The sequence below is a fragment of the Malaclemys terrapin genome, chromosome 1, assembly GCF_027887155.1.
Source record: "Malaclemys terrapin pileata isolate rMalTer1 chromosome 1, rMalTer1.hap1, whole genome shotgun sequence".
Lineage (NCBI taxonomy): Eukaryota > Metazoa > Chordata > Testudines > Emydidae > Malaclemys > Malaclemys terrapin.
Genome location: NC_071505.1, coordinates 169,227,354 through 169,254,308, shown reverse-complemented (window position 1 = coordinate 169,254,308; position 26,955 = coordinate 169,227,354). Strand labels below are relative to the sequence as shown.

The 26,955-nt window shown below is 43.6% G+C and overlaps 1 protein-coding gene across 1 annotated transcript in view; it reads left to right on the top strand.

Annotated features, from left to right (window-relative positions):
• The window catches only part of HTR1F (5-hydroxytryptamine receptor 1F), a 177,453-nt gene that overhangs the window by 137,898 nt on the left and 12,600 nt on the right, over positions 1-26,955 (top strand). Inside the window, exon 3 of the mRNA XM_054046832.1 lies at positions 25,078-25,215. The gene's annotated coding sequence lies outside the window, so the exon portion shown is untranslated. The remainder of the gene's footprint in view (positions 1-25,077; positions 25,216-26,955) is intronic.

Genomic DNA, 26,955 nt, shown 5'->3' with positions numbered 1-26,955 from the left:
AGGATAAACTGAAATTACATGAAACCTTCGCTCATAATTGCTTCCCAAGTTAAACCCATTTTGTAAGGATGCAAAGGTAACAGGGAAACTCTTCTGATATTAAATTTCCAAGAGAAACAATCCCTGATGTTAACCTTACCTCAGAGCTACTTTTAATAGGTATTTGTGCATTGTTCTAGGACTAGCAGAAGAGTGATGAATTAATTCTGGTTTTAAAATAAATATCAATGTATGTTCCTTTACTTGAATATCCTTACTATACTTTCATATTGGATTAGCTATCTTTTTCATTAGTGCAGCTAGGCAAGACTAGATTGGAAAATTATGTCCAGAAGCGCTAAATGTTTCTATAGTATTTCCTTCTTGGATAAACTGCCAGTTGTGATGGCATTGATTTTAGTGATGCTATTGGTGACATAGTAAAATTCTGTTTGGAAGCCCTTTGTCACCTTTTGTATATATCTTCTGTTTTAACACCTGGTATTTTCCCTTCTCATTTGATCATGTGCTAACTACTTTTACAGTAATTGGATGGCATTTTAATTGGGGCTATGCTAAATAATTCATCTTGGACATGCTCTCATTTTGCAGATTCAACCGGACAAAGAGACCATTAATTTGCTCTAATAGTTGATGAAGCAGGCCTACAGTTGCTGGATTTGCAGACTGATGTGGCCTTTTAGTTTTCCTGCATTTTTTAGCCTTCTGTTTAATAATATGCCCAACTTTTTTCATGCTCTTTGGTATTTTATTTTAATATGGATCAGTCCAAGTAACAGGCATTAGTAGCTCATCTTAGATTTTAATTCACTTTCAGTTTGCTATCTACTATTTTATTTTTATAAATTCTGAATTTGCTATGATAGAAGCCTTTCAAGTACTAGACACTAGGGGAGTTTGCGTGGCTTGCAAGCCACAGCTCACAGTAGGGGAGGTGATGAGGAGTGAATGCCAGGAGTGACAGGACAGTGAACAATGCAGCAGCCACTCCTTCACTCTTAAATAAAGAACAATATAGATTGCTCCACTGTACTAGTTCAGCCTCACTGACCAGTGCAAAAGGGGAAGGCAGGGCCATGATCCGATCCAGTCCTGCTCCTAGACTCAACAGATTCAAGGCTTGGGGTTGTGGCAGTAGGCACCAGCAGGTGGAATCCGGATCCAGAGTCTCTCCATTGACTTCAATGGGCTTTGGATCAGGCCCTTGAATAGGAAGTTCCCAGGAAAGAGGATGCAAGTTGGGCTGAGGTTGGCTTAACAAGGATTCTGACATTGTGCATCCAGAGACCTACCTCCTCCCAGCATAGACCCCCTAAACTGATTGCTTTACAACATCTGAAAATTAGCCAGTTCCAACAGGGCGTCATCTTGGGAACTAGTTGAGCTTCCAAAGGACTATATCTTGTGTGAGAAGCAATTGATAAAGACAAACCTGGCTATTTTTATTTGATCTGTAGGAATCTGCACTGTGACATTGTTAGCATTAAATACTAATTTGTGGCATTAGGAATCCATTTCCCCACTGCATGGAACTTATGCCTAAATTTTGCATTTACCCTGGGGAAAAACACTTTGGGGGGGGGCGTGTCTAGATTTTGTACATATTCCTATATACGAGATATTCACTGACTTATCAAAGGAGTTTGAGTTATGTATTCAGTCACTGATGCAAACAGATGTCAGGGCCTGAAATGGCAAAATGTATAAACAGTATCAATTATGCTTGCTATTTCTTTAATCCTTCCCCAGGCTCTTGTTGAGATAGACTGAGGCCTGCTCCATCTGAAACACTGAGATAAAGCACTGCTTGAGAGAGAGAGAGTCTGCCAATTTTAAATGTGACTTAAAAGTCAGAGCAATCTGTGCACCTTTTAAGGCTGCTTCTCCTTTCTCAATTCAGTGGGTGTGATTTGTTTGTGAAAGCCAAGAAAAGTGTGTGTTACAGACAGTTACGACTCCTCTGTGGTCCATCTGCAATGGGTGGGAGGAATAACTGCTAAGAGGATGACAAGGAAGCTGCCTGATCTGGGGCCAGGCTCCATCATCGTTACTGAAATTGGCTAGTCCTTCCTGCACCAGTAACCCCATTGATTTCAGGGGTGCTACTTGCCAAAGGCCATTGATGTTAGTAGGAGTTTCACCATTGTTTTGAATGGGAGCAGGAATGAGCTCAGACGGCACATCTGCACTGGATTTGGATGTGTAATTTCCATCTCGGGTAAACGTTGCCCACGTTAACGCAAAAACAGAAGCACATCTGCCACAATGCAAGCAGCAGGAGGGGCAAGCGAGACCAAATCCATGGCTGGGGTTTCAGATGGGATTGTACTTAGGGTGGTTTGCCCCTCCTGCCACCAGCGCCTCCACAGCCAGGCTTCTATTTTTAGTGCTCTCGCTCGATCCTGTCTACCCGAGCTGGACGTGACACGTCCTGCCCCAGTGCAGACATAGCCTCAATGAAGTACTATTCTGCTGAAGAAAGGGTGGCAGAATCTAGCCCTTTGAAATTGTCATTTTTCAGCCACAGGTTGACAAAGGGGCACTGATATAAATTTAGTACTAGAAAAGTCATTCATAGGAAAATCTGTTGAAACTTGATCTTAATTAAAAGTTTTTCAAACTTTAGTGGCTAGAAATTATCCCACACTTTGCCCTGAATGGTTAGAGCTCTGGTGTATACTTTGCCTCAGCTATAACAAGAAGAAAGAAAAAAAATTCAACCATTTTCCCTAGGATCCAGTTGTACCACCTTTCCTCACCGGGAGTAATATTTACTCATCAGAGTGGTCCCTTTGACTTCATTGGGAGTACTTCCATGATACACACCTACCAACAAGGTGCAATTCACGCCTGTGTACGGAGCTAGTAAAAGCTATGCACCACTTCAGTCTAACTGACACCCTATGTGGAGTTACAATTCATTCCCTGCCCTCTCCTGACTCGGGGGGCAAAGTTGCTAACCGCAGCCTTACCCAGGGCACAGTATTTTTTTCCCCTGGTGGCTGGATCTATAAGCCTGGAAATCTAAAATTCAGAAAGTAAATAATGTTAGCTCTATAGTTAGACACATCCAGAAAACCAAATTCACAGTTAATATCCCACTCAGTATTATAGCACAGCTGGTGGTGCTCTTTTAGCAAGTGTTTCCTCGTGGTTTGAGCAGAAGGCTAGTAAGCAGAATACTTAAGTTAGTGGCACAACTGGGAGTATAACCTAACTTCCAGCCATGGGAAACACACTTATATGTGCCTCAGTTTATCTACTTCACAAAATATCGTAGGGCTTAGAAGATGCTTTAAGATGAAATACATAAATGCAGAGAACCATTAATAGTCATCCATAACTGTGAATTTCCTTGTCGTAGTTGGGTTTGTTGGGCAATCTTGAAACTTATTGAGGTTCCTATGTTCTCAGTTCTCCAGGTTCAGCAAGTGGTCCCTATGTTCCCAGTGTTCCTTACTAATTCTAGAAGCCCGCCACTGTACTTTCATCCCCCTCTGTAACCCAAGTCAGCATGCTCTGCCAGAAGCCGACTCCACATCAAACAGCCTGAAAGAGTTCAGAGGATAGTACTGTAATAGTTCACAAAAGGAGCCTCAACCTTTCTGAGCTCCTGTTGAGGCAGGGAAGCAGGCTAGGCTTTTACTTTGAGGTTCAGAAGGAGTTGTACTTAGTTTCCCAACCTGGGGAACACTTACTGATGATTTATTGCTGAATTATCTGCTACACAGTCAGTGAATTAACCTGTGCATTGTTCTAACTAAATTCAGGACATATATATATATTATCATGCCACAGCCTGAATTTTCACCTCCTGATTGGCGAGGGGCAGTGGGGGAGGGAAGGGAGTGTTCTGTCAATTTGTAGTTAAGGGAGTCCAACGTCTGAGTATCCCAAAGCCCAGTGGTTAGATCACTCGCCTGAGAGATGGCAAATCTCTTCTCCCCTTCAGGTGGAGGGATGGCTTGAACTGGGGGTCTCTGACATCACAGCTGAGTACCCTAACTACTGGGCTAAAAGTTATGAGGGAGGTCATCCTCCTGCCTGGCCTCTTGTAAAAATGGCAGAGCCACAGGAGAGTGTTTACAGCTGAGAATCCCAAGCAGATGAAGGTGCCTCCCTGCAGCCCTGATTTAGATTAGGGATGTAAATATTGGTTAAAGTTAACCAGTTAAACAATTAAAATTATATCTTTTAACCGGTTAACAGTTACAGAGGTAGTTCTAGTGGGCCTGGCATGGTGTGGACTGGGGCTTGGGTTGCTTTGGCCTCCGGCACGGCCAAGGCCGGGGTCCCGCCGGCACAGCCGGGGCCAGGGCTGCTCTGGCCAAACCTGGTGCGGTCGGACCTGGGGTCCCACCCACTGGCACAGCCGGGGTTAACAGCTAACTCCTGAGAGGAGTGGGGTTAGAACACACCTCTTACCTTGGCATCTCCTATTGGCTACTGTAAGCAGGAAGCTGTACAGTGTGTTGGGTTTTTGAATCCTCTTCTGAGGCACCTGTCTCCCTCCATTCACTGTATAGCAAGGCTTGGCACCAAACTCAGTCTTCGTGAATCCTGGTGATTTTCTAGGTGCCTAAAAGTTAGGCATGGTGCCACTCAGCATCACCATGCCTAGCTTTCTTTGTGACACTAGCCCTTACACCTCAGCTAGCCACACACTAAATATCTGTGTGGATAAGCTCTCAGTGTAAGAGGAGGGTCAACAGATGTATATAATAAACAGATGAGAGGCACTATTAAATTACTATTAATTCTATTACATTAATAGAACTGAACAAGTTTTGGGATAATTTGTTACCGAATTATCATCCCTTAAAATCTTTAAATCAAGACTCAGAGGGGTAGCCGTGTTAGTCTGGATCTGTAAAAAGCAACAGAGAGGCCTGTGGCACCTTATAGACTAACAGATGTATTGGAGCATAAGCTTTTGTGGGTGAATACCCACTTCGTCAGACGCATTTAATGGAAATTTCCAGAGGGGGGTATATATATGTTAGTCTATAAGGTGCCACAGGACTCTTTGTTGCTTTTTATAAATCAAGACTGAATGTCTTTCTGAAGAGATGCTCTAGCTCAAAGCAGAAGTTATGGGCTTCATGCAGAAATTATTGGGTGAGGTTATTTGGCCTATGCTATGCAGGAAGACAGACATAATGGTTCCTTCTGACCTTAAAATCTATGAATCTATAAACTCAAGTTCGGGCAAAAACAAGTAGTTGACCTGGTTCCCTTTGGCCAAGGTTAACAAATACAAGTGTGAAAAATGCTGGCTGTCATTTTTTAGAAAATATGGTTCTCTCACATTCCCCTGGATTACCATAATGACAATGTTTATAGGGCCCTTTAAATACAGCAGAGCATTGGTTTATGCCATATAAGACCAAGCCCAGGAGGAGGAACAAATTGTTTGTTTTGTTTTGTTTTTTGTTGTTGTTTTTTTTCCACTGAACCTATAGATGCTGAAGAATTAATGATAAATACAGGAGGTAAAAAATGCCCTGGATATTGGTTGAAGATGTGTCTTTTGTGTTTTGATCAAATGTTTTTAAAGGGCAGTTGGACCACCAAGTGAAACGCTAAAAAATGAAGATAGTGTGTGAATTTCCTAGACTGACATTTTTTCTATATCCAGAAGAAAGCTGCACGTGCACATCAGTCCCCTTTTTGCTACATAAACTCCAAATATCATTTCTGGGGGACACAAGATTCTTTAGGACGATAATAGATAAAAAGTAACCTATATAAATACTTAGTAGCATTGCTTACAAAACTTTTCAAAGCCAGATGTAGTTCTCATGATGTGCCTTTTGCTAGTTGTTCATGACTGCTTTTAAGTCGCAAGTGCATAAACATCAACTGTGGCAAACTGAGAACACTAAAATGAATAAATATTCCCATATGAAAATATCCATCTGCAACTCACTAGGTATTATTTCCTCATGAGCCTCCAGCACAGTCAACAAAACCAGCTAAAGTAACCTGCAAAATAATCTCTTATTTCTGATATTAAAGGAAAAAGGAATACAGAGGTCCATTAAAGTCTACTAACTACAACTTCTTAGTCTTAGAGTGAAAAATATCCTTTTGTTTCATCTTGCTACATAATCAAGCAAATAGCATAAGTGCCCAGGATACTATTTTTTTGATAAGTCTAACTCCCACTATCTCAGCAATTATACTTCAGACATTCATTTGTCATGACTCGTTTTTCATCATGCATCTGATTATCATTCTAGGTTGATTTCTATTTTTTCCCATTAAAACATGCAGCAGCTCTGCTAATGCATTCTTTTGAGTAAGCACTGAATCTCAGGTACCATTTTTCTGATTTTTGTACATTAGCGAGAGCACAAGAATTGGAAACAATCAAACCTCATATGCTACAATTTGTAGGTATTACATCTTGAGAAGATTCTGCAGCATGCTTTATGGTCCAAGTGACTGGTTAGTAACAGTAGGATGAGAAAGACTATTTATGTCTTTAAAAACTATTCTGCCATTCTCTCTCTGACGTGGCAGCTAATCGGCAAGTTAGTGAAGGATTAACTAACACCATTATTGGCATGGGATAGATATGGAACGCTGAAGGGAACAGACACAGTCTCACTAGCTGGGAATAGATCTATCTGGGGGAAAGGGCTGTGAAATAATCAGTTTGTGTTCCCAATGCCTGACAGCTCTTTTGGGCAAAACCCATCTCATTGTTTAGTCATGTGATATATCTATGCTCCCAGAATGGTGCAGGAGAGAGCGGGATGAGGTGTATTTGCTGCTTTACTGGAGAAAGTGGTGCTAATGGAATGGCTTCCCATGGTTCTTAAAAGGCCCTGGCTGTGGGACCTCAGGTTTGTTTCAGACTTCAATGTGACCCAGGCTTTCAATAATTACTTATCTCCATAAGGGATTCTCATGCACCATGTGTGTGTTTTACTTTGGAAATATCTGTAAGTATTAAATTTTGTTATTTTAGAGCTAGTCTGTGGTTGAATTATCTGGATTTTTATGACACTTTGCACCAAAGTATCTGAGTACTCTCTGTTGAAATTAAATTGATCTGCTGATTAAATTAAAACTGGACCATGATCAGGTCTGAGAGAGTAAGGAATTGTATATAAAGACCACTTGAACCAGATCCTGGCTTCTGCACTTTTCATTAATTCTATAGCTCAGTGGTTTGAGCATTGGCCTGCTAAACCTAGGGTTGCGAGTTCAATCTTCTTTATATGACTCCCATCACTGCAGTATTTGAGCACATCATGGTCTTCAATGTATTTACCCTCACAACGCCCCTGAGATGTAGGAAAGCACAGATGTCCCCATTTTACAGATAAGGAATTGAGTCACAAAAAGACTAAATGACTTTCCCAAGGCTGATTATGGCAGATAAGGAATTGAACTCATGTGTCATGGCCCGGGCTAGTGCTCTAACCACTCGCCCATTCTTCCTCTTGGGGTCCAGAAGATGAGGAGGGTGGTTGTCACTGTGGGGAGGAAATGGCCTCAGGGAGGCAGTATGAGGCTAGTTTAAAAGCCCATTCTGCAGTCACCAGTTTCAGGCCCAATGCTGGACTTCCTGGAGGAGTTTGGGGTGGAACTCCTGAACCTCTATATTCCTGAAGGAAGAGGGAAGATGTCCCTCTTTTGAAACAATAGTAAAGAATAAAATTGTCAGACACATAGAAGAACATAAATTGTTGGGCAAAAGTCAACATGGTTTCTGTAAAGGGAAATCATGTCTTACTAATCTATTAGAGTTCTTTGAAGGGGTCAACAAACATGTGGACAAGGGGGATCCAGTGGACATAGTGTACTTAGATTTCCAGAAAGCCTTTGACAAGGTCCTTCACCAAAGGCTCTTATGGAAATTAAGTTGTCATGGGATAAGAGGGAAGATCCTTTCATGGACTGAGAACTGGTTAAAAGACAGGGAACAAAGGGTAGGAATAAATGGTAAATTCTCAGAATGGAGAGGGGTAACTAATGGTGTTCCCCAAGGGTCAGTCCTAGGGCCAATCCTATTCAACTTATTCATAAATGATCTGGTGAAAGGGGTAAACAGTGAGGTGGCAAAGTTTGCAGATGATACTAAACTGCTCAAGATAGTTAAGACCAAAGCAGATTGTGAAGAACTTCAAAAAGATCTCACAAAACTAAGTGATTGGACAACAAAATGGCAAATGAAATTTAATGTGGATAAATGTAAAGCACATTGGAAAAAATAACCCCAACTATACATATAATATGATGGGGACTAATTTAGCTACAACTAATCAGGAAAGAGATCTTGGAGTCATTATGGATAGTTCTCTGAAGATGTCCACGCAGTGTGCGGCGGCAGTCAAAAAAGCAAACAGGATGTTAGGAATCATTAAAAAAGGGATAGAGAATAAGATGGAGAATATCTTATTGCCCTTATATAAAGTCTTGGTACGCCCACATCTTGAATACTGCATACAGATGTGGTCTCCTCATTTCAAAAAAGATATACTGGCATTAGAAAAGGTTCAGAGAACGGCAACTAAAATGATTAGGGGTTTGGAACAAGTCCCGTATGAGGAGTGATTAAAGAGGCTAGGACTCTTCAGCTTGGAAAAGAGGAGACTAAGGGGGGATATGATAGAGGTATATAAAATCATGAGTGGTGTGGAGAAAGTGAATAAGGAAAAGTTATTTACTTGTTCCCATAATAAAAGAACTAGGAGCCACCAAATGAAATTAATGGGCAGCAGGTTTAAAACAAATAAAAGGAAGTTCTTCTTCACACAGCGCACAGTCAACCTGTGGAACTCCTTGCCTGAGGAGGTTGTGAAAGCTAGGACTATAACAGGGTTTAAAAGAGAACTAGATAAATTCATGGAGATTAAGTCCATTAATGGCTATTAGCCAGGATGGGTAAGGAATGGTGTCCCTAGCCTCTGTTTGTCAGAGGGTGGAGGTAGATGGCAGGAGAGAGATCACTTGATCATTACCTGTTAGGTGCACTCCCTCTGGGACACCTGGCATTGGTCATGGTTGGTAGACAGGATACTGGGCTGGATGGACCTTTGGTCTGACCCAGTATGGCCATTCTTATGTTCCATGATATTTCCTATCTGGTCTCTTCCTGGAGCCTGGGAAATGTAGTGCACCCTGGTGGTTTTATAGCGCTGCTTGTGGGAATACGGGACAGAGATGCGACTATGATTCGAGACTGGACCATAAAGACAGTTCTCTTCATTATGCTTTTTATACATATGGCACATTTTGTATAGAAGGACAGCAGAGTTTTTGTGGAAATCATCATTTTACTTTGAGTGAAATGCATACCTTTTTAGTTCATACCGAAAGTCCCTTTCTCTGTATGCTGGGGAGCCTTCCTAGAATAGCTAGCAGCCAGTCTGGGAAAAGATTACAGCGTGGTTGATTCATATCATCAGACAGTGGCAATTTTCATGGTTTTATTTTAATATGTATATTCTTATTGTGGCCTTTATGTGAAAATATATTGCAGTGTAAACAAGACCAGACCCATCATGAAAGCCTTCCTCTGTCAGGGTGCCATACCACACTGAAAACCTAATTAAACATGGGAGCAGTTATCATTGGGAAGATTTGCATTCTGCCCCTCTGAGTGAACTGAATCTCTTTTGAATTTATTACTTCATGTCATTGCACAGCGGATAAATATTTTTCATAATGTTTTTTAAGGCTCTACTGAGGAAAATCCCTAAACTGCCACTGAAAAGGTCTTATACAAGGGCACAGTAGTCTGACAACTGCAGTATCTCACTTTTTCTGACTTAGTTCTCCATTTACAGCATAGAAAATTATCACTGTCTCTATCGGCATTCTCTGAATCTGTCAAGAGAAGCAAAGGATCATTTGCATATAAACATATTTTTTTTATCATCCCAACTTTTATACTCCTCACTGGTTGATACCCCTTCCTTCCATTCCCTGCCCCCCCACCCCCCATGAGCACAGCAAAAAAAATGAAAAGCCAACATAAACAGCAGAAATAAGAACAGACAGCCTTGTCTAGTATCCATTTATTCAAAATGAGGTTGACATGCAGTCCTTACATGAGTACATGTCATATGATTGGTATATAGTAGTCTAATGATCCTATTAAATGCAACTGGAATATTCATCTTATTCATACATAACCAGACGTATCATAACACTGAAGTTAGCGTTTCATAATTGTATTTCCCACATTATTTTTACGATTTGCTGGAATAAGACTCCAATTGTTTTTGACTTTAGTGTTTGCTTACATTTATTCCCTACACTATATAGCACTTCTGATTGATCTGTGTGATACCACCTCTTAGTGGTTTAAATGTTTGTGATCTGCACATTTATCTGTATATAAAAGGCCCCTTTAATTCCTACCATTCTGAAAGAGGTTACCCTTTTTTGAAGAATTTCCCAGTACGGAGATAGGAAACAAATGTCCAGAAATGACACACTGGTTCTAAAGGAAAGAAATGTGTATGCAGTGTGCGATTCTTAAAAGAAAAAACAGACTGCCTTCATTAAAACCCAATCATATAGTAATGGCATAATAAAAAGCTGCTTATTCCTTGCTTCTAATGTTACGAGCTTCCCTCAAATACTGTTGATCTTTAGGTTGTACGCTCAAATCCAGTTTGATGTGTACTATCATTATAGGGCTCAGAATGCTTGAAATCTGTGGACCAGATTTGCTGTGCTTCTTCCGTTGCTATCTGAAAAACATACAGGATCAGGATTGAGAGTAAGGCTATGTCTACATAACTGCGCTAAGTCAACCTAAGTTACGCAACTCCAGCTACATGAATAACGTAGCTGGAGTCAAATAATGTAGCTGGAGTCGACGTAACTTAGGTCAACTTACTGCGGTGTCTACACCACACTGGGTCAACAGGAGAGTGTCTACCGTTGATTTACCTTACTCTTCCTGTTCGGGGTGGTGTACCGGGCTCGACTGGAGAGGAATCTGTGATCAATTTGGCAGGTCTTCACTAGGCCCACTAAATTGATCCCGGTGCATCGATGGCTGGAGCATTGAACTGGCAGTAGTGTAGACATACCTTAAGTCTTTTCAATACTTTTAAGACAACAGGTACGGTGAGGGTTTTCCTCCTTCCCCCTTCTTTGGCTGTCAATTAAAAAAATGTGCATATTCCCAATGATGCTATACTCTCATAACATCCTGTATGATTTGAATTCAATTGCACCTAGTTGCTGACAGGGCTTTGGAGCGGAGCACGGAGCAGCTCCGAAGCAGTGGAGCTGCAGGTTTTTGCCTGGACTGGAGCAGAGCCGGAGCACAGCTCCAAAGCCCTGGTTGCTGTGCAGATGGTTCACATAAGAGGTTTTCTTCTGGACAGCACTTGGTACTTGCCTGACCTACATTAAGCACACTGAAGGTCAGCACTGTGGCCATCCCCAGCTAAATTAAAGTGATCAGAAAAAATTATAAGCTTGTGTACTTATTAAAATTGTATTTCTGACTCAGCAAATTCAAAGGGTTTGAGAATAAAATTTAGCTGTGCTAATCTCCTTGGTGCTGAAGTTTTTTCATTACCATCAGATATAACAGGAAAGAGTCACTGGAATAAATGATCTCAATAATAGCAATATTCTCCTTCTGCCTAACGCAATCCATTTGAACTGTTTTTAAGGATAATAAATATTTCAATAGAGGTCAGGCAGTGACAAGTTAATTGCTACAGAAAATGTTTGACCTAAAAATATGGGGAAGTAAATGTTTGTGGAAAGGAGAGAGCTTTTATGCAACACATTTTCTCTCTTCAGATGCTGGTTGCTGCATTAATTTCATCTGTTCCAACAGCTTCTTCTAATGAAGAGAGTCATTAACTGGACCTTAAGGGCTCAATTATTCTCCTTATGAGGAAAAGTAGTGGTAGGCATTGGGAGGGGGTGCACCATGCATGTGACAATGCCTGGAGCATTAAGCTTTCCAATAGAGCAGAATGGATCATGCTGGGCAATGAGGCTTGCTATACTTGTATAACAGGTGGAGCCAGATTGCCCCCTTCACAAATCTGATTGTGTAATGGATATGATGAGTCTGTGGTGCCACCTACCCACCCATAAACTTCTATGACTAATACCACTGCAGGCTGTGCTAATTTCACCCCCTGGCGCTGCTTAATGGTGACAGCCAAACTAAAGCTGCATGTTGCACAACAGCATTAGGACCAAGGACAGCATTCATTGGAGCAGCCACAATTTGGTGCTGAAACTCTAAGAATCCTACAGGAAGGAAATATGTATGAACAGATTTGGTGTATAGGAAAGCAATGTATTTGCATCGATGCAGAAGTATGTGCAAGTAGTACTTGCACTTATTGCTAAAGCTTTTTCCTTGAGAGCCAAACTACAATCCCCTGCTGCCATGCAGCTTGCATTTTATATATATATAAATTATATATAATGGATTCTCTTAAGTTACACAAGTCTAAAACTAGACTTTTATGCTGGCTTCATTCTTCACTCTATAAAGTAGTTGAAAGAAAACAAAGTTACTATAGATCTTGGCTGAATTAAACCTTGTCAGCTGTACTCAAACGATAAAGTATAGATAGATGAGCAGCAGTATACTTGACGGCAGTGTCATTCCAGTTAGCCTCTGTCCAGAACAAGAAATTCTTTGACTAAACTCAACAACAAAGCAAATAGCTCAACGAGCAGCTTAGAATATTTGGTAAAAGCTGCAAGTACACTTACCCCATAAGACCATTTTAGAAATTAAAGATCATAAATGTACAACTACGGTCTACAGTAAGTGGTGTTTTATGCAAAGCGCACGCCCTACCTTTGATCTTTCGTTTCTGCCAGTTGATTTCCAAGTGAAGTCCTAGATGTTGGTTTTGCCCTACCTAGCCCAAAAGACAGGCTTGGCTTGTTTAGAGATCCCTCTCTTTCCTTGTGCGATTCCATGGTTTTTGCTATCATCCAAGCTATTTGTCCCACGGTTTAAATAAGGTAGGGCTGCTGGAAGGGCATTCTCAGTGAGAGGTCTCCCTTCAGGCAAAAGCCCAGATTCAGTGGCCTTCAGGGCATGCTGCAAGGCTCATCTCTTGCCCGCAATTTGCTGGTAGTGGGTCCTGAGAAGGGCCTTGCGTCAAATAGCTGGAGAGATTGTTAAAAGAAGGAACAATGTGAGATTTTTAAGACTTTCTCCTGAGCACCTCACAATTGTCTAATGTCTTTAGTTTCAACTCCCCGGTGAGGTGAGAAACTGAAGCACAGAGAGATTTATGTATGGCGGTAATGAATTGAATCCAGGTCTCCCATAGCCCAGGCTAGTGCCCTAACCACTGGACCACCCTTCCCCTCTAAGTGCTAATGTAAAACTGCTAGAGAACAACAATGCAGATTAAAAAAAAAAAGATAACATTCATAGGAGAATAACATCTATAATTTTTAAAAATGAGGTTGGAATTAGATAAAAACTAAATTTTAGACTTTTAAGGGGGAAAACAAAGACAACAAGGGTGAAAGGCTGTATCGAGAATCAGAGGAGTCATTGCTACAATTTTAAATTTGCAGGTGTTTATGTGTAAAATATGTTTATAAAATGTTAATTAATGATACAGGTTAATTGATTTAGCTTGTGATATAAGGTGTCATTTTATATGCAATGAATCATGGTTGTCATATTTTGGCTACTTTCTACAGAAGAGGAATTTGAACCAGATCTCCCACATCCTAGGCAAGTGATCTAACCACAGGCATACTGAGTGTAAGAGGGGTGCCGTCACCACCTCATGTTTTTCTCAAGAAAAGCCCTAACCCAGGGGGGAGGCAGGCAGGCCTCAGAGCCCAGGCTCCAGTCCACATGTTAATATTGCTATCTTTAGCCCCAGTCAGTTGACCTAGGCTCAGACTCGCTGCCACAGGTATTTTTGTTTGTTTTGTTTTGTTTTGTTTTGTTGTGGTGTAGATATTCCCTAAGCGGCCTCATTCATTGTACAGGGAGCCTGGACATCTAACACGGGACTGTGGATTATGTTAGGTGGCAGGGCAGCTACAGCTAGGTGTTACAATGTTAAGCCTAACTGTCCTTTGTGCATTAATTTAGAGGTGGCCAATCTATGACAGGTAGTACCTGCTCACTGTTCAGGTGGTCTGCATAAACCTCAACATTGTTCTAGCTGTTTCGATACTGTGTTTCATACTCATCGTCTTGAAATCTTGTCCTTCTTTGCTTTGCATGACTCAGGGCTAGCTACACTATATAACTTTGCTGGTGTAGCTATACCAGCAAAGCCCCCTAGCAGAGTTGCAGTGTTAGGGTTAGTGCATACTGGCAAAAGCAGTTCTTTTGCCGTTATAGTTAAACCACCTCCCCAAGTGGCACAGCTCTGCTGGCAACATTTTGTAGTGAAGACCTGGACTCTCTCTCCAGGTTCTCTTCAATAACGCTAGTCATTCCAGCAGGTTCTCCTATAAAACTGTGTCCTTTGCTCACTCCTTTTCTTCCTCTACAGACACTCTGTAAAGGGCAGTATCCACTCATAAGGCTTTAACTGCCATCTCTGTGCTGGTGACTCACAGGGCTTCTTCTCCACTCCTGAGTTGTCTCCCTCCAGTCCTGCATCTCACCTTGTCTCTCTGATAGCTCCTGGGTCTTGTTTTCTATGCAGGGGATCCATTTCCAATATGGTCCAGTAACAATAAATTCTAAAAAAGAGTCCTGTGGCACCTTATAGACTAACAGACGTATTGGAGCATGAGCTTTCATGGGTGAATACGAAGAAGTGGATATTCACCCACAAAAGCTCATGCTCCAATACGTCTGTTAGTCTATAAGGTGCCACAGGACTCTTTGCTGCTTTTACAGATCCAGACTAACATGGCTACCCCTTTGATACAATAAATTCTAAGTTAGTCATTACAATAAAAATTATGCATTGTATAGTTACAAAGATGAACATTCAAGAATTACATTACATACATCTAAAATATGTAATCAGTACAGTTCATAAACACCAAAATGCTCACTTATACAAGTTTTCCACTCCACCCACACAGCACACTATAAGAACGTCTAGAATGCTGGCGTAGCCAAGTGTACCCAGGGAATATATTCCTTTAAGTCTTTGCTACACATTCAGTAATAAATATATAAAATCAGGAGCATGCATCCAACAAGATATATCCCAGGGGTCGGCAACCTTTCAGAAGTGGTGTGCCGAGTCTTCATTTATTCACTCTAATTTAAGGTTTCGCGTTCCAGTAATACATTTTAACGTTTTTAGAAGGTCTCTTTCTATAAGTCTATAATATATAACTAAACTATTGTTGTATGTAAAGTAAATAAGGTTTTTAAAATGTTTAAGAAGCTTCATTTAAAATTAAATTAAAATGCAGAGCCCCCCCGGACCGGTTGCCAGAACCTGGGCAGCGTGAGTGCCACTGAAAATCAGCTCGTGTGCCACCTTCGGCACATGTGCCAAAGGTTGCCTACCTCTGGTATATCCATTATATAACAAAACAAGGGTGCAAAGTTAAGGATGGGTGGGTGGTGTAATTGCACTGTTACCAACTAACAATTTTATCGCATGTTTTACAGTATTTTTTCTTAAAGCCCCAACTCCTGTAGGCAGGATCAGGAGAATCTCAGAGAAGGCTGGGGGTGGGGGTGGAGTTTCTAGGTCTTCTGGTTGTGGGTAAAAGCTTGAAAATGCAACCCAAGTGCATACTAAAGGCTCAGAAACCAGAGGACAAATGAAAAGAACCCAACATTTTTGTTTTAAAATCTCATGATTGACTGTTTAGGATTGGCAATGCTAATTAGGTGGAGTAATGAAGGATTATATGGCAGCATAGAACTGGCGGGATCCCTTAATTGCTCATTTCCAGAATTCTAACATTGTATTTTCTTTGAAGCTTCAGAATGTATGTGAAGTTTAATTTTGTGGTACTGTTAGATGAATACCTTCAAAGCACTTTCAACCATAATTCCTTTTAGTAGGCGTACTAGACCTTCCCCCTGCAATACTTCACCCCACTTCTGCCGCTATGCCATTAAATTATTTGTGTACTAATTTTGCTGTTCTATAATGAAAGAGCATTCAACTTTGCCGTACACCATTAGTTGATTTTATTTGTTGACACATCCATATTGTCTATTATACATGGTTTCAGTATACTGAAGTTCAAAGATCTCTCTCATTTAATCAATTATTTTACCAAGGCCTGAAGTTACAAGATTAAAAAACAAACCTGGAGTCACTAGATTTGTTCTTTTCCAATGCCCTGAGGGCTTTTTTTGTTTGTTCATTTGTTTTGTTTTCTTAAAAAGCAACCATGGTTGAGTGACTGTAGTTGCTAACTTAGGGTTACCATATGTCCTCTTTTTCCCCGGACATGTCCGGCTTTTCGGCACTCAAACACCCGTCCGGGGGGAATTGCCAAAAAGCCGAACATGTCCGGGAAAATGCCGGCCAGGCACTTCTCCTCCCCTGACTCTTCGGCTCTGTTTAAGAGCCGAGCTGCCCGAGTGCTATGGGCTTCAGGCAGCCCCCATACCTCCGGATCCTGCGCCGCCGGAGCCCGGGAGGGGAAGTGCCCGGCTGGGGGTGCAGGGTCCGGAGGCAAGGGGGCTGCCTGAAGCCCAAGCGCTACCGGCTTCACAGTTTGCCGGGCAGCCTCCAGACCCTGCGCCCCCAGCTGGGCACTTCCCCTCCCAGGCTCCAGCTGCGCTGGGGAAGCGCCGGCCGGGGGCGCAGGGTCTGGGGGCTGCCCGGCAAACCGTGAAGCCGGTAGCGCTCGGGCAGCCCTTTCCGCGTGGCTGGGAGTGGGAGGGAGGAGGGGGTGGAGTTAGGGCTGGGAAGGGGTGGGGAAGGGGCGGGGCAGGGGTGGGGAAATGGACGGGGCCAGGGCCCGTGGAGGGTCCTCTTTTTTTATTTGTTAGATATAGTAACCCTAGCTAACTCCCCTAGAAACCTGACATGCAAATTAGATTGTTAGATCTTAGGAGCAGGAACTAGGTGTTTCTTAGACTGGTCTACACTACAAAAGTAGACTGACATAAGCCACTTTGCATCAACCTAGTTGTGCAAGTGTCTACACTTAAATATGTCTCATGCCAACGTATGTGCCTCGTTACAGTGACGCAGTACCGCCGCCTCCCCGAGGGGCACTGAGCCATAGTCGATGTGTACTGAGGTCAACACAATGCAAGAGTAGACACTACATTATGATGTCAACCCTAATAGTTCTCCAGCAGCTGTCCCACAATACCCGATGCTGACTGCTCCGCTCACAGTTGTGACCTCCACTGCTCCAGGGTCACAGAGACCGGAAGGGTCACCTCTCCTTTAAAGACCCATGAATTTTTGAAATGCCTTTTCCTGATTGCCCAGCTTGGTGAGCACACCTAGCAGCTCTACATTCTGGTGTGCAACTGCCCAGCTGACCATGCTGGCTACACACTCCAGCTTGGACTAGATAAGAGACATTGGATCTCCTGGGCCTGTGGCGAGAAGAGACTGTGCAAGAATCACTATGGATCAGCTGTAGGAATGTGGACATCTACAAGCAGATTGCACAAGGGAGACAAGAGAAGGGGTGCAGCAGGGATCAGCAGCGGTGCTGCCTGAAAGTGAAGGAACTGTGGCAGGCATATAACAGAAGGCCACGGAGGCCAACAGTCAATCTGGTGCTGAGCCATGTGCCACATGTGGCAGAGACCCCACTACCATCCCACAGACCACTGTGGAGCCTGAGTCACGGGCCTGTGGCATGAACAGCGAGGTGGAGGAGGATGGTTGACATGCAAATCGGGAGGTGCAGATGTGCTGTGAACCAGGACCCGTTTGAGACTCCACCCAGTGCAGTCAGTCCCTGTGCACGAGCCCAATGCAGGGAAAGGAACACAGGCATGCAGCATATGGGCCTGGGTGGCTTCAGGACACCAGCAGCAATTGTGCTCTCTTACAAGCAGCTGGAATCATCCCGGTCTGTGGGAAATGGTGCCAGTATTCATTGCCATCACCCTATACTCATAGTTACATGCAACTGAGCAATTCCCTCATTTTCCTCACTGCTGGCAGGTGCTCTGAGTGGCGCTGGGCACAAGCACGCTGAAGCAGATATGACAATAAGCATGCCTTGTGTAAAACTTTAGTGGAGCAAGGGAAGGACGTTCTGATTCTTAACTTTTGACTTCTGTTGTGACAGTACTGACAATGGTGCCTGCAGGTGTTTTATCTGCAGCTGCTGCCATTGCAGCCTTGAGGGGTTTCCCCTTTCCACAGCTCTGGAATGTCTGAGCCAGATAAAGAGGAGGATGAGGGATGACTTGTTCAATGAGATCCTGTAAAACAGTGCGCAAAGGGCTTGGAGGGTGAACATTGCAGACAGGTTGGAGAAGTAGACTGGAGAAAGGCCCCAGAGTCCCAGCAGAAGGAGGAGAGGGAGATGCACCAGGACATAATTGGGAATCACAGATGCTGCAGATTCTTGTGGCCCTACATGTTCAACAATCACAGGCTCGCCTCCTTTTGCAGTCAATGGAGAACTCCATTACAGCACCTCACCTGCCACTTTTCCACATTGCATCACGTGCAGGGAGAGGGGAAAACAGCATTCACCGTCTCTTACCTGTAAGTGGCTGCTCCGCGCTGGGGGAAGTAAGGGGTGGGGATGGGGACAGACAGCCCAGATGTGCCTACCTTTAAGATGCAATACAGGCACAGTACAGTATTTGTTTTTTTTTTTTTTTTTGGGTCTATGCTGCTGCCTGATTGTTTACTTCCAGTTCCCCATGGTGTCCGGTTGACTGGTCAGTCCATAACTCTCGTGTTCATATCTTTGAGGTTCTTCTATAGTTGAATCTTTCCTTAGTGCTGTCAAGGTGGCTGATATAGGGCTTCATGAGCAACGAGGATCCTGGGTCCCCGGGATCACTTTGGGCATTTCAACATTGCCAATGGTAATCCACCCTGCTTGTAGCTTTCCATGTTCTTTAGAGATGCAAGCTTCATGCCCCTTCCCTGACCAGCCAGCAATGAAGTGTCCCTGGTAATCCACCATTGCTTGAATAAGCATACAAAAGTAGCCCTTTCTTCTGATGTACCCTTGTGGCAAGGTGGTTTGGTGCCAAAATAGGGATGTGTGGATTGTCTGTTGCTCCACCACAGTTCGGGAACCCCATACTGAAAATCCATCCTGTGTCCTGCACATTGCCAAGAATCTCAGTCCTGCATAGCAGGAAACTATTTATTACCTGACAATGGCTCCCACAGTGGATTTTCCAACTCCAACATGATTTCCCACTAGCCGGGAGCAATCCAATACTGCAAGTTTCCACAGTACGATTGCCACTCGCATTTCCATTGTCAGTACAGCTCTCATTCTCCTGTCCCTCAGCATCCATAAGTTCTGCAGCCAGTGCTCATCATTCCAAGCCTGTGTTATGGTGTGATCCCACCAGTCACTCCAAGTTTCTGGGGCCCAGAAGCAGCACTCCACCATCTGCAGCTGCTCTGAGAATGCCACCGATAACTTTGAATTGATTCTTGCTGTGTCCCAGAGCAATCCGTCCTTAAAGAAATCGTCATGCTCTACACTGAGGAGGTTCTTCTTACGGCTCTGCAAACTCCACAGGATCACACGCCCTGTGGTTGCAACGCTTATAAACAATCATGCAGAGCTGTGCAGACTCCAGGCTTCTGTCAGATGGTGGACAGCAAGGAAGGCCATGCGGGTTCATGGGATATTTAACAAAGGCACCAAACTTATTGAGGACATTAGGGGATGGAGACAATTCATGCTGGGAAGTTGACCCCTTGTTCCCACTCGCTTCTGTCCCACCATGGATTGCCAAAACTTCCCAAACCACACTACACTGGCAGGTTGCACACTGGGATACCTACCCATAGTGCACTGGCACAAGCACTCCTGGTGAGTACACACACTGCCAACACAAGGAGCCGAGTGTGCACAAGCAATATACTACCTGCAGCGACTTTACGCGGACTTAACTTGCATCAACCAAAGTCTGTAGTGTAGATATGGCCTTACGGTGCCAAGCACAATGGGGCCCTGATCCTTACAGAGGCCAGTGGGTGCTACTGTAATACCCAAAACAAGTCTTACTACAAATCATCGGTTTTGTAAGTGTCTAATTTTTCCCCAAGCATCTCCTCATCATTATCTTTTATTCTGTAATCAGCAGTTTCTGCATGTTGACAAACTCTTTGTTACTTCATAATTGTTCAGTCCTCTTTTCTTTATATTGTTAAAAGCTGGTCATAAAGGAGCTGGTCAGTTGTTTAGCCATCTTGGACTTATTGATTTTTGCCTCCCTCATTTTGTAGTGAGGTCTACTTTCTCTCTGGTATTTCTTTTTTTTTTTCTTTGCTTTCTGATTCACTGAAACATTTTCAACAAACCCAACTGTGAAATTTGTGTGCTGTCTTGCAACAAAGTGAAGCATTTCAAAGAACTATTGTGCAGTATAGAAAATGTCTATTCTTTTTAGCTTCTAATGTCAAGAAAAAACAAAGCTTGCGAAATGATCATTTCTTTACATTAGAATTTTCTTCTGCAACAAGCTTTGAAAGTCTTCAGTAAATCTAAAGATAAAAGCATCAGACTTCCCAAGACTTTTCTACTTAGGAGGCTTAAAAGGGTGTGGGGAAGCTCTCTACAGGCATCCTTGGCAGTCAGAACGTAAAGCAGAATTTAAGCTTTCTTGTCTTGAAGTATTTAAAGGCTTTGCTATTGCACCATATTGGCACTCTTCTGAATATCTTCTACAAGATCACATTAGTAAGCTTTCTGAAGATAAAAAAAGTATAAAAACTTGCAATACACTTCCAGAGGTAGTTTTATCCTCTGGTTAGAATATGATTTGAGACTTTAGCAGCTCTACTGATGCACAGTTTTCTTGGTTTGTGTGCATGCCATTTAAAGTTGTGCAAATGGTGTTAGACAATCAGCGACCTGTTTTGAATCCCCGAGACAATAATAAAGTTGTTTCTCATTATTAATTCTGAATCATCAGCTTAAGTTTTAAGTCTTTCACTGTCATTTATGCCATGTGTCACAAGTATGTTAGAAAATTATGCAAAGGAACAGGCTTTGTGTGACAGTCTGTTATTTTCCTATCAGAAATGAAAATGCGTTCACCAAGCACTAGAAGCTTAAAAGGCCTGATTTAATAATCAAAGTGTCTCCAACAGAAGGCCTGGCATACCCAGAAGTGAGATTAATACAGAAAAGTTCCTGTAGAAAATAATCCTACCTGTTTCTTTGGTCTACATTCAGATACCATTTTTAGTGCTATCCTGCTGGTATTAGTTATCTTAAAAGCAAACTTTTGTACAAAAGTTATTTCCATGAATTAGAATGTGAGTTACCCATCGTAACTGGCATTTCCCACCTGTTTCTGGAGAGAAATAAGCTACATCATCAGCAAAAGCACCTTTTTGTCAGTGTAACTGTCTGCACTAGGGCTTTTGACAGCATAGAAATGTTGTAAATTCAATCAATCACACCCCTAACAGACACCATGATACTGGCAAGTTTCTTGCATAGACTAGACCTTAAAAAGCACATGGGAGCAGCAAAGAATTGCTTTCCAGGAAGCAAATCCTAATATGGGGTCTAGACAGTCTAGTCACTGTTTTTAGCACTGTCCCTCTAAGGCACATTCCCAGGCTTAGACCACTTGTCTAACTCCCTTCCCTGGGACATGGGATGCACCATGAAGGTGGGTTAGACCTCCAGTGGGAGAACTCCCGAGCCTCCCCCCAACCCCACTCTCAGTTGCTTACACACAACTCTCCAATGTTGCACCTAGGCCGGGGCCCTGCAGGTTACTAGTTTAACCCCTTCAGGGGTAACATGGCAGGAAGACAAGGAACACAGGTGTAGCAGAAGAATTTCTTAACAGACACTCCCTCTTGGTTGGAAAATGCCAATTTGTTAAAATCTACATGCTTTACAGGAATGTGGTGATTTTTGACTAAACTTTTGACAGAAACCTGCCTGGTTTTTGGCCAGCTCACCCAGCTGCTTCCCTGACAGCACAGGCTTTCAGGCACCCAGGGAGCTTGGGAAACATTCCCAGCGTCTGAACATGTCATCCTTTCTGAAACAAAATTTTGGAATTTCACTTCCACAAAAAATTGTCAGCGTTTTGGCTTTTCATCTCAGGTAGGATGGGACTTTTCCAAAACCTCAACATTTTTCACAATCAGTTGTATAGGTGAGTCTCATTCAAAGGCTGTAACTCCAGCTTGCTCTCATTGATGGGCCTTCTGTGAAGCATCAAACAGCTTTCCCAAGCAGGGCAGCTGTCTAGAATGCAATACAACAAGCTGCCCTGGGGCAAGTTCAGACTAGTGTTTAACACAGAATTAGGGTTACCATATTTCAACAAGCAAAAAAGAGGACGGGAGGAGCCCCGCCCTAGCCCCGCCCCTACCCCTCCCACTTCCCGCCCCCCCAGAACCCCCAACCCTCCCCCCGTTCCTTGTCCCCTGACTGCCCCCTCCTGGGACCCCTGCCCCTAACTGCCCCCCGGGACTCCACTCCCTATCTAAGCCTCCTTGCCTCTTGTCCCCTGACTGCCCCAACCCTTATCCACACCCCCACCCCCAGACAGACCCCTGGGACTCCCACGCCCCATCCAACCACTCCCCACCCCCTGACAGCCCCCCCCAGAACTCCCAACCCATCTAAACCCCTCTGCTCCCTGTCCCCTGACTGCTCCGATCCCTCTCCCCACTCCTGCCCCCTGACAGCTCCCCCCCAGAACTCCCAGCCCCCCACCCCCCCGCTCCTTGTGCCCTGACTGCCCCCTCCTGGGACCCCTGCTCCTAACTGCCCTCCAGAACCCCACCCCCTACCTAAGACTCCCTGTTCCTTGTCCCCTAACTGCCCCCTCCTAAGACCCCCCCCAACTGCCCCCCAGGACCCTACCCCCTACCTGTACCCTGACTGCCCAAAACTTTCTCCACTCCCCTCCAAAAGCCCCCACCCGTTTCTTGACTGCCCCCTCCAGAACCTCCCTGTCCCTTCTCCTGCCCCCCCTTACCCTGCTGCTCAGAACAGGGTGTTGGGCTCTGTGCCAGCCGGACACATGGCTGAGCTCCCCAGCACAACACAAAACCCGGTCCCTGGCCCTGCACAGGGCTGCCGGAGCGGGCTGCAGGAGGAGGAGCTGCCGGCCGGCTCAGAATGCAGGGAGGGGGGGGTGGGAGGAGGAAGCTGCTCCGGAGTCCAGCCCGGGACTTTCCTGCAGCCCTCCCAGCCGCTCGCTCTGCTCTGCCAGGGGAGGGGGAAATCCCGGACATTGTGAGTGCTTTACAAATTCCCCCCGGACGCTATTTTTAGCACACAAAAGGAGGACATGTCCGGGTAAATCCGGACGAATGGTAACCCTACACAGAATTAATATTTTGATGCCACCATGTCCCCATCTGCCTCACATCAATGCGGACAAACCTGTAAAGTGGACACCATAGCGAGAGAGGAATGCTTACCAACATATAAAAAGTCTAAGTCAATGGAGAGATATTAGACAATTATGATGAAGTTAGAGTAAATAAAAAGGGAGAAAACTACTAGATGACACACTTGTATGATACGATTTGAGAATTGTTATGTAATCTTTACAGACTATCATAATCCATAAGCATTAAGGGAGCAAAGTTGGGATTGTACATGCAATTGTAACTTTGGCATTTTCCGTGGTTAACCATACACTGCTTAATGTTCTCCTGTTTTGCACAGAATAGTTGAATACTGGCATGCTCTTTTTTGCTTGTGACCCCAATGGAATACTTATGAGAGCAGCTAATCTCACAGGTATCTTGGTGAGCAAATAGTACAATAGTATCTTTCTGTAGGGCCAGTCAATATTTTGAAAGTGCAGCTTTCTAATTCTGTAGACTGAAATATATGGATCTTTGCCAGTTACATGGTTGCCTGTGCAATTTGTTGTGTAAATAGGGCTAATTTGTTGCCACTTGAATGATTTAAACTGCCCAAGTTTTTATAGATCAGACCAAAAAACCTTTTCTTCTGGCATAGCCTGACAAGACTAGAGAAACATATGTTTTAAGGAGCCAAGACTCAAATCTGTTCAGTTGATTGTTGGCAGCACGATGTCAAATGTGACTAGCTGTGAATTATTAATGTGAATTTGCTAGAGGCTTAGGCAGTGGGTGCACATGTCTTATAAAAGTTACAAAGTAGATGTTCCTCCAAAATATTTGACTAAAAAGGACCATCTTTCTTTAACACCACCATTCTCACTCTTCGCAGGTTGGTGACCCCTTATTCCAAGTAAAGTATTCGCAACCCCCTTGCATTTTTTTTTACTCTTGTACAGTAACACCAATGCTAAGCCTGTTGAAGTGTGTGTGTGTGTGTGTGTTCAAGAGGTTGACAGAGGATACTTGAACATGAAGGATAAGGTTGGGAGTAGGGAGAAAAAAATTCTTTGCTTTAGATGGTAGTAAATTTTCAGTGCCTTTCATGACCCCCTCGGGTTCACAACCCACTGGTTGAAAAACTGCTTTACAACATAAATTAAGATGTTTTATGGTATGTCCTCTCTTCAACCATCCCTGATCCAGTTCAGTTGAGAATTATGAGGGGCGGCCTCCTACACAGTATAAAGTAAATCAGGTGGTTTACATAGATCCAGGTTTCACAAACAAACAGTGATCCATGGAATACTTGCTGAATTTCCATGGAGTGCTGGTTGGTTAACAGGACCTGGCTCTCCTCCTTGTTTTTTCTCTGCCGGATCAGAACAGATGGCAGAGGGAGATGAAATGAAGAACAAACACAGCGTGACTAATTTTTTTCCCCCAAAAAAAGAAACGGGCATGCATAAGTACTTTCCCAATATTATTATTCCACGTAAGCAATTGCTGTAGTTGCCACAGAAGCAGGAGGGGAGATGGGTCAGACTATCACAAATGTGAGGGGTAGTGTCCCTGAGGCACTATCTCCTGTAAGAGCCCATCCAGGCTAAAACACCAAACAGTCTGAGAATGCTTATTGCACGCAGTTGTCACATTTTTGCTTGAAGATGTTCTTTTGTTACAGACGAGAAAACCTGGAGCAGTCACTAATCCCTGAAAATTACCCCAGCAGGCACTCCGCCACTCATGTCTGAGGAGACGAAGAAAAGACAGCCAGGGTTACATCTCTCCATAATACCCACAGCTTCAGTAAAACATGAAGGTGAGTTCACTAGCCATCTGTGACTGTCTCGGTTCTTTTTCTGTTGTCTGAAAGTGCGCATTTAAAGAGCTGTCTGAAAAGGAATGCTTTTTTACAGACTTTCTGCCCCAACATAAACTGACGAGAAATTTGTTAGCTAGATTTATAGACCTATTATATAGATACAAAAAATACCTGAAGGAGGTTTGTTATACATCTAGTATATTACCTTCTCAGTTATTACCCCTGACATCAGATCGTGGCGGAGTTCAAGTCAATAGCCCATGGATTTGTACATCTTGCATGGGAGGCATTCTCAGGGTACTCTAGCCTTTACTTTCCCATCTTGGTACATTGGCTTTCAGAGGCTGTGCAATGTGCTGTCTTTACTCAGGCTTCTCCCAAGGGGATGGTTTGATAATGGAGTTCTTTATTATCTTTAGTTGACACTAGTTCTGCTGATACGTGCATGGTTTTATAGTTATTTTTGGTGTATGGGCCTAGAAGGCCACAATAGACCCATTTCTACAAGCTGAAAGGATAAATAATTCCAGTTAAGTGAGGCTCAGCTGTGAGAGCTAAATTGGTTTTGCAGTATTGTTCTTCTAGCTGGCCAGTAAATTTAGTCCAAAATCTACTACCTAGAAATGCAGGCAGCAGCCGACGTGTTCTTGAACATTCCTCCAAATATCAGCAGGAGAAAAGCTAATAGCAGAGGAGTTTCCCCCCGTCTGGTTAAAGCCAGATTCAGCTTCAGTACCTGCCTCGAGGATATTTGTTTTAAAGCTACTTGTTGTGTGTTTCACTTTCGGTTAGTTCAAAGGTTATCATCTTTGTTTTTTTACATCAGATTACATAAAACCTGTAGAAGGTGTTTCTCTAGAAAGGCAGGCAGCAGGAGAGGTGTCCTTGAACATTCCTTAGACTACAACACTCTTTTTTTTTTTTTTTTAAACCAAAGGCAAATGTTACCTGAAAGCTTGCTTTTGAGCAGGGTAGTTCACACTGAAGAGAAGACTGGCTCTGGTCAGGATGCTGTGGATGGCAGCTTCCTGACTCCCAGTGCACAGGTGCCTCATATGTTCTCCGTCCCTCCCATCTCAAGCTCCTTGTCCAGAGGTAGAGTTGTATGGTGCCTGAGGACCATGAGAATGGCAGTTTCCCAATCTATCACTATTTGGCTAAGCATTACTCTTCTCTCCCACCTTACTTTGGGAGCTGGGTCTTAGGGTCTTTCTGCTACACACACACCCCCACCTATCACACACCACCCCCACCTACCACACACCACCCCCTGAGGCCCAAGCCCCGCCTGCAGAGCAGGGCGGAACCGGGAGAAGTTATCCCCAGACACCCTGACCTCCCCTCCTCTGCTCGACACTCTGACCCCACATTCAAAGTGAGATTCCACTGCTTCTGGGATTGATCACCCCAGGATTGAAGTGTTCTTGCTCTGGAGTTGCCAGCACAGGTCTGGCTCTTCCCCCTTTGCTATTACAGTGGTACACACCAGAAACTACTGGTCACCAGATTTAAGGTCAGGAAGGAGTTTACCCACTTGGCTTAGTCCAAAAGGGTTCTTTGCCTTCCAGTAAGTGCCCGTCATCCCTTCTGTTGGGTGTGGTCCTCACTGGGCAACTGCCATGTGGACGACTAAGAGTTTTGTTTTAGATGTCTGGGCATGGGGATGGTCAAAATGCATCAGGCCCATTTTCAAAAGTGAGTTAGGCTTTTAAGTGCCTTGATAATTTTATCTTTTAT